The sequence below is a fragment of the Ranitomeya imitator genome, chromosome 4 (assembly GCF_032444005.1).
Source record: "Ranitomeya imitator isolate aRanImi1 chromosome 4, aRanImi1.pri, whole genome shotgun sequence".
NCBI lineage: Eukaryota > Metazoa > Chordata > Amphibia > Anura > Dendrobatidae > Ranitomeya > Ranitomeya imitator.
In genome coordinates, this window is record NC_091285.1 from 84,085,581 (window position 1) to 84,098,972 (window position 13,392).

Genomic DNA, 13,392 nt, shown 5'->3' on the forward strand with positions numbered 1-13,392 from the left:
GCGGCCAGGAGAGGAAGCAGGAGGACCCAGGGACACCGGTAAGTATAACAGGGTCCCCAATCCCCCTATTTCTCTGTTCTCTGATGTGCAATCACATCAGAGGACAGACAATAAAACACTGGATTTTTTTGTGGTCGCCGGTAAACGTTTTTTTATCGGCGAACACAAAACAGGCGACGGTAAAAACCGACCCCGATCATGTTCTTTGGGGTCTCGGCTACCACCAGCAGCCGAGACCCCAGCCGACACCCCAAAGATCTTCCGGGTGCAGGCGGGCGCACTGCGCATGCGCCTGCCATTTTTTTACCGAAAGAAGATGGCGGCGCCCATGGGGAAGCACAAGGAGCACCGGGGGAGACGGGTGAGTATCGGGGGGTGATTGGGTACCCCATTTCTCTGACCTCTGATGTGCGATCACATCGGAGGACAGAGAAATTAAATGGCAAATCGGAACTCTCCCTGACGAAGCTGCACAGCAGCAGCGATACGCGTGGGACTCTCCTCCACCCTTCCCCTCGAATTCTGGCTCTCTGATTTTTTGGAGTTTCCTGCATACCTGTGTTTCATCGGTGCACATTTTCAGGCTTTGCCTCTTTTCTAGTCTGACGGCTTTTTGCCAGGCAATACGTGGGGTAAGCTTGGGATTATTCGTGCCCTTTATAGGAACCACATTATGGCAATTGTTCAGCTATTGCCCTATATCTAAACTTTCCCCTGTATCTATATTTATGCCTACCTTTTCTTATGTGCACTATCAGGTTACACTATTTATACTCCAACGGGGGCCTAACTTATCTGCCCATCACTTTGCAATATATGCTGTCTTTGGCTTAGCTTCCTAAGACAATTCTGGGGACGCCCATTTTTGTCCTATTTGCCTTGATATTAGGATGAGGATTTATAGATATACTTTTATGCCTTAGATTTGGATAATATTGCATACCATATATGCATGTTAGTGGCCTTCTTGTTATATGTGTTTTCTGTGACAATCATTCTTGTTATATATGATCTCTTCTAGGCTTTCAGCATTGCATAGGGTACTATATTATGTTTGGCACTTTTACATGGGGAAGGTGTTTCTTTACTATGTTTTTAATTGGTTTTAACCCTTATCTGGCTGAATAGGTACAATTGTAACTATTCCGTTTTAAAATTGCAATAACTTTTTTTTGAAAAGACGTAGAGGGCTGAAATTTCGTGACATCTCTACATTTTTGGTCCAGAATATATTGGCCAAATTTCAATAAAATATCTCCACCCGCTTCCGAGATAAGGGGTCGAGATCTTTTTGCATCCATAACAAGCTGCATAGGTACAAATGTACCTCATATATTTTGAATGAAGATAATGCAAGGGAAAAAGCATAAATTTTTTTTTAATGATAATGCTATTTAACTATTATAAACAAGTAAAAAACTGTTCATTTACATTATAAAAGAAAATGTAAGAAACTTTTTTTTATTGATTTTCTTTGCAAGTAATGCATGTTGGCTTTGCTACAGAGTGTTCATCGCAAATGGGTTTCACACAAACCACACAAGACTTTCTAGTCTTGCGTTGTTTTCGCCTCAGGTCTCTGCAGACATAGCAACTACCAACAACAGGGGAGGGTCCACGACTACCATGAGGTATTTTGGGGCCAGCTGCTGGCTGCGATGCTACCACAATGCATCGTCCAAGCACCATTTCTACTGCACCTCGAAGAAAATGGTTTCTCATTATCATTTTGTTTGTACTACGATCTTCAATTGCAATCATACACAGCTGATTTGCGAGATCTTTCAGGAACTTTCTTCGTTGATCCTTTGCCCTGAAGCTTGGATTGTGTTCTCTGTAGATGATGTAGGATGCTAACCCACTGACATCAATCATATTGTAGAAAAATGCCAAAGTCCAACGTGATGTTCGTCGTTTCACAGTGTACTCTCCCAACATTTTATCCATAACATCAACGCCACCTTTTGTTATGTTGTAGTATTTTATTATCTCTGGCTTGGCTGCTAGTGTCTCTTCAACTTCTCCCGTCATGTGCATAGATGATAGAAGCACGACTGATTTGTTCTTCTTTGGTACATATGAACAGACTGTTGCATCATGATTGTAGGCAAAATTTGTCGAGTATACAGGCCTTTCTTTGGCAGGCTGCATGTTGTTAGGTAGGAACCTTTTGTTTTTTCTCACTGTACCAACTAGTGTCATGTTCCAGGAGTTCAATACCTTAGCTAGTTCCATGGTTGTAAAGAAGTTATCGGTGGAGACATTTCTTCCAGAGCCTTTATACGAGCTCACTAGGTCCAATACTGTTCGTTCTCCAATGTTTACTTGTCGAGGACCATCAGTTGGTTTCCCAGTGTAGAGCTGACCTTGTAAAGGGTAGGCATTTGATGAGTCACAAGCCCAGAAAATCTTTATGCCATATTTAGCTGGTTTTGAAGGTATATACTGGGTAAATTTAGTATGACCTCTAAATGGAAATAATTGCTCGTCGACGGTGATACAATGATATGGCTTGTAGGCTCTCTCCAGATTACTGTTCAGCATTGTCCAGATGTCCCGTATTGGTGCAGCTTTATCTGTTTGCACACGTTCTGCACGTGTATTTTCGTTGTCAAACCTGATAAATCTGAGTATCATCTTGAAGCGGTCACGAGACATGGCTGCACGTATAAGAGGCAGAGCAGCAACATTCCACATTTCCTCCAGATTCTCTTTGTTGGCTCTGTGCACACCAGCAGCAATCAGTATGCCCAAAAATGCATGAAGTTCAGTTTCAGTAAATTGCTTGAATGTTTTTTGTGGTGGCCGTTTGGAAGAATCAGGAAAACGTTGTACCAGTTCGTTGTTGTAAGCATCACAAACTCTCTTGGCCTTTCGATTCGTTTCCCGTAATATGATGTCACACATCTCGGGAGTCATGATGGACTTGAATAGCTCTTTTGCTGTATATAGGTTGCTGATTGCTGCAGGGCCACCTCTTTGTCGTAGGACATTACGAGATTTTGTTTGTGCATTTGGCAGTGGATTACTGCACCATTGAGTTTCATCCTTAGCAGTCCAAATGTCGCCTGCACTTTGAGGCACAGAATCATCCTCAACACTTTCGTCTGATTCGTATTCATTTTCATGCTCTATGACCATTTCTTGTTCAATGTCTGAATCTTCTTCAGTAACATCCACTTGTGGTACATAGTTTTCATCATCAGATGGAACATATGGTTCATCCTCATGCTCAGAATCAGATTCTTCTAGCATTCGCATTATTTCGTCAGACGTAAATCTGTAAATATGAAAAAATGTAAAATAAATAATTTTCCGAAATACTACATTATTGGCTTTTCACAAAATTATACTAACCTGCAAACACGTTTTCTTGGATTATGGCGGAAACTAGATCCAGCATTACTATCACTCATGATGACTTGCTAGATGAATTTTGGCTTCGTATTTTGTGCTGAATATAAATAAAACATCGTAAAACAATATGTAGATACTAATTATTATCCATTTTTCGTATAAAAATTATACCTTTAGTGATAAGTTTCATACAAAATATATGTAAGCCAAGTCCAGGCTGAAAGACAATTTGACTGTTCTGTCCCCACATAATGAGAATAAAGGTATAACTGGCTGTTAGATGCTGTGAGACTTTCCTACCTTCGTTTCCAAGAAATTGAAGACTTCACAAGCCTAGAAATGTGTGCTCACAGCAATGAGATGAACAGCAAAATGGCTAATGAGAGGAGGGAGGCAGGAAGACAAGTAGAAGCCACTCCCAGTTTGAATTAACTTAATTGACAGCAACATAAGTGACCAGTAACAACACTGAACAATAGATATCAGCATAACATTTGTAGCTGAATGAACTTTAGTTTCTGAAACCAAGTAAAGTCTTCCCACAGTGGAGGTATATGTGAAGGTACAATTGTACCTATGCAGCCTGTTAAGGTTGTAAAATTATGCAGCCTGACAAGGGTTAAATCTGTTTATGTGTTTGGATTATAATAAAGGTTATATACTTTCTTTTTTTATATATAATAGGTGTGCGCAAATTTATGCATTGGCCTTTTTTCTTGTTCTCATCATGCACTTTCCATGCATTTTTGTAGCACCCTCAATGATATAACAATATTTATATATATATATATTTTTGTCATAGTCGTGCACCTGAAACTTTACTACCTGGGATTCTGTAAAGGGGCCAGAGAAAATGACTGTTTTAGACAGACTAATTAAATCTAATTTTAACAAAATGTTGCATTTTTGGGAGACATCAAACTCCTGTCCCTGCTTGGATTAAGGTGTGACGACATAGCATTTCATCTTAATTATCCAGACGCCTATTTTCAGTAGGCCAAGAGGTATAGACTGTTTTTTTGTTGACTATTGAATTTATGTGTTTTTGTTTGGTTGGTCAAGAAAAAAACTATTGTTCATATGAGCCTTTAACATTGACTTTTGAGTTGATGTTTGTTGTAACTTATTGTCTTTTATCTTAGTTGACAGGGATGCAGGGTAATTGAACAATAAATGTTTGTTAATATGTTGATTACACATTGTACCAGGAGAACAGGTTTGTTGACCTGCAAAACAGAGAAGGATGAACTATGCAGATTGATTGAATATTCAATGAGAGTTAAACTCATTCCATCTCCCCCCTGACCTGTGGATGATGACATGAGCCACAGAAGTGGGTATAAAAAGGGATTTTCTATCCTTCTGAGATAATCAGAGACTCTTTACAAAACTACAGCCAGGAACACTCTTCAAGACAGCAGCCACTACATTATGTTAAGTCACAAGGGACACAAATTTGACATTCCACAGGATGCCAGCTTAGGAGACCATGGCCCCAGCTGAAAGAATGCAGGTCTGCTCCCTTGACCTTCACTGAACCCATGGATTTGTTTGGGGAAACTTGGATTTGGACCCACTGGTCACCTGAGCCTCATGGATACATTTGGGGAAGCCACGATTGGGACCTACCGGTCACCTGGCTCCATGAAGATCTTCAGAGAAGCCAGGCTGTTACCAACCAGTCACCTGACCACGTGCCTCAATGGACTGTCAGTTTCCTAAGCTTGTCGTTACCTCCTCTCTGTGGGTGTCACAGTGGGGTTAGTCGGCCCTGGAAGCCCCAAAGTCGCAACTGCTCTAATCCCGGTGAGACAGTGGAAGAACGAGACTCTGTAATTTTGCACTATGTTACTGGGACTGTCCTATATGTTACTGTCTGGTTCTTTCAATAAAGTATTGCCACTGTTTTACCCTCACCCTGTGTTATCTGAGTAGTGTTATGCCCACAAGGAACAAGGAAAGGAGATTGGGCATTCAGTGGGATGAGCCCTGGTCCATGCTGTCTCGGCACAGGTTTCTAGAAAAACTGGTTTTGGGAAGAGAAAAAGAAGCATTTTTTTGCGCTAAATTCATGAGTAATGAGCACGATTTGAACAATTTGGCACAAAAAACCATCAGCAAATACCCCAAGACAATGAATGAAAAGTGAGTTCCATAAATGACAAATGATGAATTGAGCCAGAAATACGTTTAGGCATGGTTTACGTAAACCGTGCCCCTATTGTTTGACAGGGAAATTACTAGATTTGCATACAAAATTAAGGGTTGTTGGCAGGGGCGGATTAAAAGAGGGTCAATATGGGGGGTAGCCCAGGGCCCTGTGGTGTGGGGGGGGGGGCCCTGGGCTACCGCACAGATTGCCCGCCGGCATTTATGGGCCCCCAGACCCGGTGGGCAGAGAGAGGGGGCCCACATCGAGCCCCGTCTCATCTGCTCACCTGGCCCCTTCCGGCGCTGCGGCGGTTTCCTATTGACGTGCGGGCACGTGCCCGCATGTCAATAGTTAACAACAGCCGCCAGCCAATTGGAGGCTGGCAGCTGAAGTCGGCCTCAGGTGCAGCGCATACGTTGCCGGCGTCTGACGTCATTGTCAGTCGCTGGCGAGTGCGCGCTGCTGGAGGGAGCTCACCGCCTGGAGCGCTGGTCAGATGAGGAGACTCGGTTTGTTTTTTTTGTTTTGTTTTTTGATAACCTAACGGTGGACACACTGGGGGCAATGCTGGAGGACACACTGGGGCAATGCTGGGGAGCACACTGGGGCAATGCTGGAGACACTGGGGCAATGCTGGAGACACTGGGGCAGATTGCTGGACACACTGACGGCAATGCTGGAGACACTGGGGCAGATTGCTGGACATACTGGGGGTAATATGCTGAACACACTGAGGCAGATTGCTGGACACACTGTCTGGGGGCAATGCTGGACACACTGGGTCAATGCTGGAGACACTGGGGCAATGCTGGACACTGGGGCAGATTGCTGGACACACTGGGCAATGCTGGACAATTGGACATACTGGGGCAGATTTCTGGACACACTGGGGGTAATATGCTGGACACACTGGGGCAGATTGCTGGACACACTGGGGCAGATTGCTGGACACACTGGGGCAGATTGCTGGACACACTGGGGGCAATGCTGGACACTCTGGGGCAATATGCTGGACATACTGGGGCAGATTGTTGAACACACTGTCTGGGGCAAATCTGGACACACTGGGGCAATATGCTTGGCATACTGGGGAAGATTGCTGGACACACTGTCTGGGGGCAATGCTGGACATACTGGGGCAGATTGCTGGACACACTGGGGGTAAAAGGCTGGACACACTGGGGGTAATATGCTAGACACACTGGGGCAGATTGCTGGACAACCTGGGGGTAATATGCTGGACACACTGGGGGTAATATGCTGGACACACTGGGGCAAATTGCTGGACACAATGGGGCAATGCTTGACACACTGGGGCAATGCTGGACACACTGGGGCAGATTGCTGGACACACTGTCTGGGGGCAATGCTATACACAATGGGGCAATGCTGGATACACTGGGGCAATGCTGGACACACTGGGGCAATGCTGGACACACTGGGGCAGATTGCTGGACACACTGTGGGCAATGCTGGACAATTGGACATACTGGGGCAGATTGCTGGACACACTGGGGGCAATGCTGGACATACTGGGGCAGATTGCTGGACACACTGGTGGTAATATGCTGGACAAACTGGGGCAGATTGCTGGACACACTGTCTAGGGGCAATACTGGACACACTGGGGCAATATGCTGGACACACTGAGGCATATTGCTGGACAACCTGGGGGTAACATGCTGGACACACTGGGGGTAATATGCTCGACACACTGGGGCAGATTGCTGGACACACTGGGGGCAATGCTGGATACTCTGGGGCAATATGCTGGACATACTGGGGCAGATTGTTGAACACACTGTCTGGGGGCAATGCTGGACACAATGGGGCAATAGTGGATACACTGGGGCAATGCTGGACACACTGGGGCAATGCTCGACACTCTGGGGCAGATTGCTGGACACACTGTGGGCAATGCTGGACAATTGGACATACTGGGGCAGATTGCTGGACACACTGGTGGTAATATGCTGGACACACTGGGGCAGATTGCTGGACACACTGTCTGGGGGCAATGCTGGACACACTGGGGCAATATGATTGACATACTGGGGAAGATTGCTGGACACACTGTCTGGGGGTAATGCTGGACACACTGGGGCAATATGCTGGACATACTGGGGAAGATTGCTGGACACACTGTCTGGAGGCAATGCTGGACATACTGGGGCAGATTGCTGGACACACTGGGAGTAATATGCTGGACACACTGGGGCCGATTGCTGGACACACTGTCTGGGGGCAATGCTGGACACACTGGGGCAATATGCTGGACACACTGGGGCAATATGCTGGACACACTGGGGGTAATATGCTGGACACACTGGGGCAGATTGCTGGACACACTGGGGCAGATTGCTGGACACACTGTCTGGGGGCAATGCTGGACACACTGGGGCAGATTGCTGGAGTCAGACACTGGGGCAGATTGCTGGAGACACTGTCTGGGGGAAATGCTGGACACACTGGGGCAGATTGCTGGACACTGGGGCAATATACTGGACATACTGGGGCAGATTGCTGGACACACCGGGGGTATTATGCTGGACACACTAAGGGTAATATGCTGGACACACTGGGGCAGATTTCTGGACACACTGGGGCAGGACTGGAGGCATGGGCAGAATGTAGATACGGGGCATGATTGGAGACACGGGGCAGAATGAAAGACATGGGGCAGGATTGGATCATGGGGCAGGATGGATACGATGGAGACAGATGGGGCAGGATGGGGAGATCATATGGGGTAGAATGGATACTCATGAGGGTAGGATGCGAGAACATATGGCTGGAGCCAGGAATGAGATAAACGGGGCCAGGGTGGGGAATATTATTACCATAGGGGCTAATTAAGGGATATTATTACTGCAGTGATGTATTTATTTTATTTTTTGAGTATACTGTTTTAAATGGGGGGGCGGTCCTGTTACTGTGCCGAGTGACACTATATCGCCTGTTTTTCTTCATCTGGTGTAATGTAGAAGTTGTGAAAAATTAAGTAATGTGTTCTGCAAGCGGAGCTCGAGATAACTGTGTTATTTCCTGCAGAAATGAGTCCTGGCTGGAAGAAATAATGGCGGTCTGTGCTGGATAAAAGATGAAAGACCTCACCTAGAGACGTCACTGGTGAGTCAGTGTTACCAATACACTGACACTATATACTATATACAGAGGTCCTGTGTACAATGTCACCAGTGATCACTGTATTACCTATACATTATGTACAGAGCTCCTGTGTATAATACCACCAGTGATCTCTGTATTACCTCTACACAGACACTGCATACTAAGTACAGATCTCCTGTGAATACTGGCACTTATGGTGATAGTATTGTGTTTTTTTTATTACTGATCAGTATTGTAGTATTCAGTCACTATGTGGTGGTAATATGTGGTCTGGAAATGGTGTTGTGGTATTTGTCCCTTGTATGCGCTATTTCGTCATGAAGTGGTGGTAATATGTGGTCTTGACATGGTGCGGTGGTATTTGTTCCTTGTATGTGATATTATTCGATCACTGTGGTTGTAATTTGTGGTCTGGTCATGGTGCGGTGGTATTTGTTCCTTGTATGTGATATTATTGGTCAAAATATACCTACATTGTATTGCAGATTTTAACAAATATTTAATAGGTTACAGTAGAGTAGGGCCCGGCCATTTTTCTGGAATAATCTGGTTCAGGTATATCATGACCCCTGTCACATGACCCCCGTCACATGACCTCCCATCACATGACCCCCATCACATGACCCCCGTCACATGACCCCCGTCACATGACCGGGGGGGGGGCCACAGTGTCTGAACAGCCTGGGGCCCTGGCTACCCTTAATCCAGAATTTATTGCACTATAACTTTCCATCAGCATCTCTACCAACCCAGTAAGAGCTGGAAGTTTGTTATCCTCATGTCCCAGCATGCGTAGCTGTTGTGAATGCACTTGGCAGACAGGAGAGCAGCAGCAGAGAGAGACCAGCTTCCACTTGCCGTAATCCATCTCAGCGTCTTTGTTGTTAATGAGAGATAACACTTGACAACAGGCGGTGAGCGGGCCTAGTGGACCAAGTGCCTGACATTTTAAAGTGTTTTTTCAAAATATATCTTTTTTCATGTAGTAATTTGCAGGTTGCCTTCGTAGTGAGATCATGTTGTCTGAAAGTACAGCGACCATTTATTTCGCCGTTGTAGTGGAGCATTCCACGCTGTAAGGCAATACGTTAATGTGGGATCATCTTACAATGACTGGAATGATTTCCTCCTCTGCCTGTATGTGATTATGGCCAAATCTTTGTGTTTATGGCAACAATTACAACATTTCCGGCAGTTCCAGCGCAGGGAATCGAGAGAAATAATATTTGATTAGCAATTTTACCTAACTTGCTTACATGGCAAACAACGAAAGCTCCTCTGATCATTGCGAATCGCTTTAGGTCTGCGACGGAAAGTCTTCGGTAACGATCTCAGCTGTCTGATGCGCCATTTCACGTCTGTCAGGTGACGAATGGCGACAAGTGACTGTTGCAGAGAGGATATTTCCCTGTTGTTCCTGAGCTGAGGCAGGAGAGCCCAGGCTAAGCCCAGCACTTCCCCACATGATCCATCCCTCATGTTAGAAATGTGAACTTTTGTTTTTATTTCACTGGTCTGGACCAGGAGTGACGAGCTGCCCTGGATGCAGCGGAGAGATTCGGGCTGGCCGCTCTTCTGGGGACATCGCTGCCTTCGTGTGAGAGGAGGACACTGCCGGTAACCGGACGGCCCATGCGTCTGACAGGAAACGATGGACAGATACGGTATCTTTCCAATACACGGTATCTTTCCAATACACGGTATCTTTCCAATACACGGTATCTTTCCGAGCTGTGCTCCTCGGCACTGAGTACTTGCTGCATTCTTTGTTCAGCCTCCTCTGCATCCAGTCCCCTCAGTGACAGCTCCCGTCCCTTCACTTCTGCACAGGCTGAGGGGGTGTAAAGGAGGGGGAGACAGAAGACGAGCCCGTGCCTGGGAGTCAGTCTCCGGCGCGGAGAGCAAGTGAACTTATCACCTTCTGTGAATGCCGTGCGGGATCCCCTGGAATCTACTAGATCCGTGGGAGCCGAGCCGGGAGGATGGCCAGGGCTGACTTTGTCCCCTGCAGATGTCTCCACGTCCTCCTGCTCGTGTGCTGCGGGGTACAGGTAAGGGACTCGACTACACAAGGGGAGGATGGATGTCATGTCTCTGGTGTCAGCTCTTGGGGGTCTTAGCTGTGTTTTGTGGGGTCACTCGTGTCCTAGGAGCCTGCTGACATGTGAACACTACATTCTGAACATAAAGGAAAAAAAAAAAAGCTTCCTAAGGAACTTGCTTAAAATCCACATTTTTCTTGCCAGGGAAGGACTACTCCCTTTTCCGTTATTTTGCTTTTTTTACTTTCCAAAGGAGATGAGATTTTTTTTTTCTCCCTAAATTGATTTTAATTATGTGACCACAGAAGAAAGTTGAGTTGAAAGGGAGAAGCAATAAATGGAGGTAAATGGAAGCAGATTCCGGGAGAAGAGTAAGAAACTCCTTATTTATAGTGCAGCAACATTCCAGCCGGAGCAGAAAGCGCCCCCAAATGTTGGAGAGGTGGTCTTGGCATCGGAGGGCACACACCCTCTGCATGAACTGATGGATGTTGGCACGTCAGGTAGCGGCTGCCCATACACCATTACTTCCAAGTGTCACATCTGTAGTTTATAGCTCCTGGAGGCCAGGCTGGCAAATGACGTACTGGTGCTTTTCTGCCTATTAGTGTTCTTATTTAACCCCTTCCAGTGGTAGGACAAGCCTAGTGTTTATAAATGCTATAGCGGCCCCCCCACCCCTGTGCCCCCACTCTCACTAAATGTCTTTTCCGCAATCTGACCCTTTTTTTTCTCTTTCTTTTCGTAACAAGTTGGGAAATGAGAGATTGAGGTGCCAACGATGTGTTATGTACACCTGCCGTTCAGAAATAGACTTTCCTGTCCTCTGGAAGCGTATGGTGTCATGCTGGGAGAAAGCCTCACTTGGAACGCCTTCGACTTGTCTTGTTAATGACATCTGAGAATTAAGTGTGTCCTGTAATGTGCAAAATAAGTGGAAAAATGCGTGAGTAAGACTAGATATGACATTTGCCAGATTGCTGGAGCTGGGCGATGCTGTATTAGCCATCAGTGGCTGTAATTTAAGCACTGATTTTCTAAGTGGCATTTGAAACACTTTGTAAAAACATTGTGCGGATTGTATAAGTCAGGAATTCTTTGAAACTGCATACTCCAAGAGCTGCCAGTAAGCATATTGCAACACTGGGAATACACATTAGAAAAGTGCTAGCATACTGATTTCTGGATAAAATGTGGTTTGGATATTTGATTGTTCAGAGATTGATCTAGGCTTTCTGGCTTGATATTGTATATTGTACTCCTTGCCTAGAGGTACCCCTTTGGTAATGCAGAACAGGACATTAATCAGGGCTTTTTTTCTTATTCCTTTCAGTGAATCTGACGAAATTTGGCGTACTGCCTAGAAAGCACTTGCTAAAATCTGATCTTCTACTATAGCAGCTTTAAAGCATGGGACATTATTGGCATTTATACAGTTGGAACCTGTAGTTTTCCAAAGCAATAAAATGTACATGGTGTCTATTAGAACCACGCTTCAAAGATTCACACAACCCGGTTTTAAAGTTTTTTGTTGAACATTGGCAAGATGAACTTTTTTTCCAATATTTAGTAATAGTGGTCGACTGAAGAAACGCTTTGCTGTTAATCCGTGCGATTCTAGCTTTTAAAGAATATCTGATGGATCTTCTGCCATCCCGATTTTAGTAAGTAGCTGTATTCCCCAGAAAAAAACAATAATAGAGCACAGTTTTCTTAAGAAATCTGTCTGTGGTGCTCCTCTGTTTTTTTTCTTTTTTTATTTCCTTAACATACACTATGTGAAGAGACTGACGACTGTCCATTGCCATGCCACTTGTTTTGAGAGGTATGCTATAAAACCTGGAGCTGTCTGCACCTCTTGAACATTGAATAAGGCTGTGGGGACAAATTAAGCGCAATAGGGTTTGATCCAGTATACGAGTGTATAAGAAAAAGCGGTAACTGCTCATATTGTATGGTCTTGTAATACAAAACACTAATGAGGCTTTAGAAAAGAGATGTTCCAGCTGCTGTAGCTCCACAGGTTCCTAGATTTAGCGCGGTAATAAAGTATTGGAATATGTGGATATTCTGCGCCTTCTGGTTTCGCATACAACATAAAAATCCAATACGCGGTATAAAGGTGCCAGTGCGGTTTTATTCTCAATGCATTTTGAAATTAACAAACTTCTTCAGGAGGACCACAAAAGTGGTTGCGGACTGGACAACACCTTTAAAAATGGACCTTCAGGAGAAACATCTAAGGCCGAGGTCATACTGGCGACTAAAACGGATTAATGCAATGCGATCAAAAATCGCATTGCACTCGGACCAATGTTAAACTATGGGGCAGCTTCCAGCAGCCGATTTTTTTTGTCGGCCATTTTCCTTGGTCCGAGACAATCGCAGCATGCTGCGGTTGTCACGGACACTCGGCCGACTCTCGGCTCACTCGCACCCATATAAGCCTATGGGTGCTAGTGACAATAGTCCTACAGCGGTGATGTCATGGCAACAGCATGTGACCGCTGCTGTCAATCACTTGGCTCTGAGTGCTCCTGACAAACTACATCAGAATGACTGCTTAGTTCATGGATTGGCTGCAGCGGTCACATGCTGTAGTCATGATGTCACCTTTGCAGCTGAGTCAACGAAGACTGTGGGTAGAAGCAGAGAGACAAGATTTGATCAGCTGGGTATAAGTACGTTTATTTTGTTATTTTTGCTAAAATA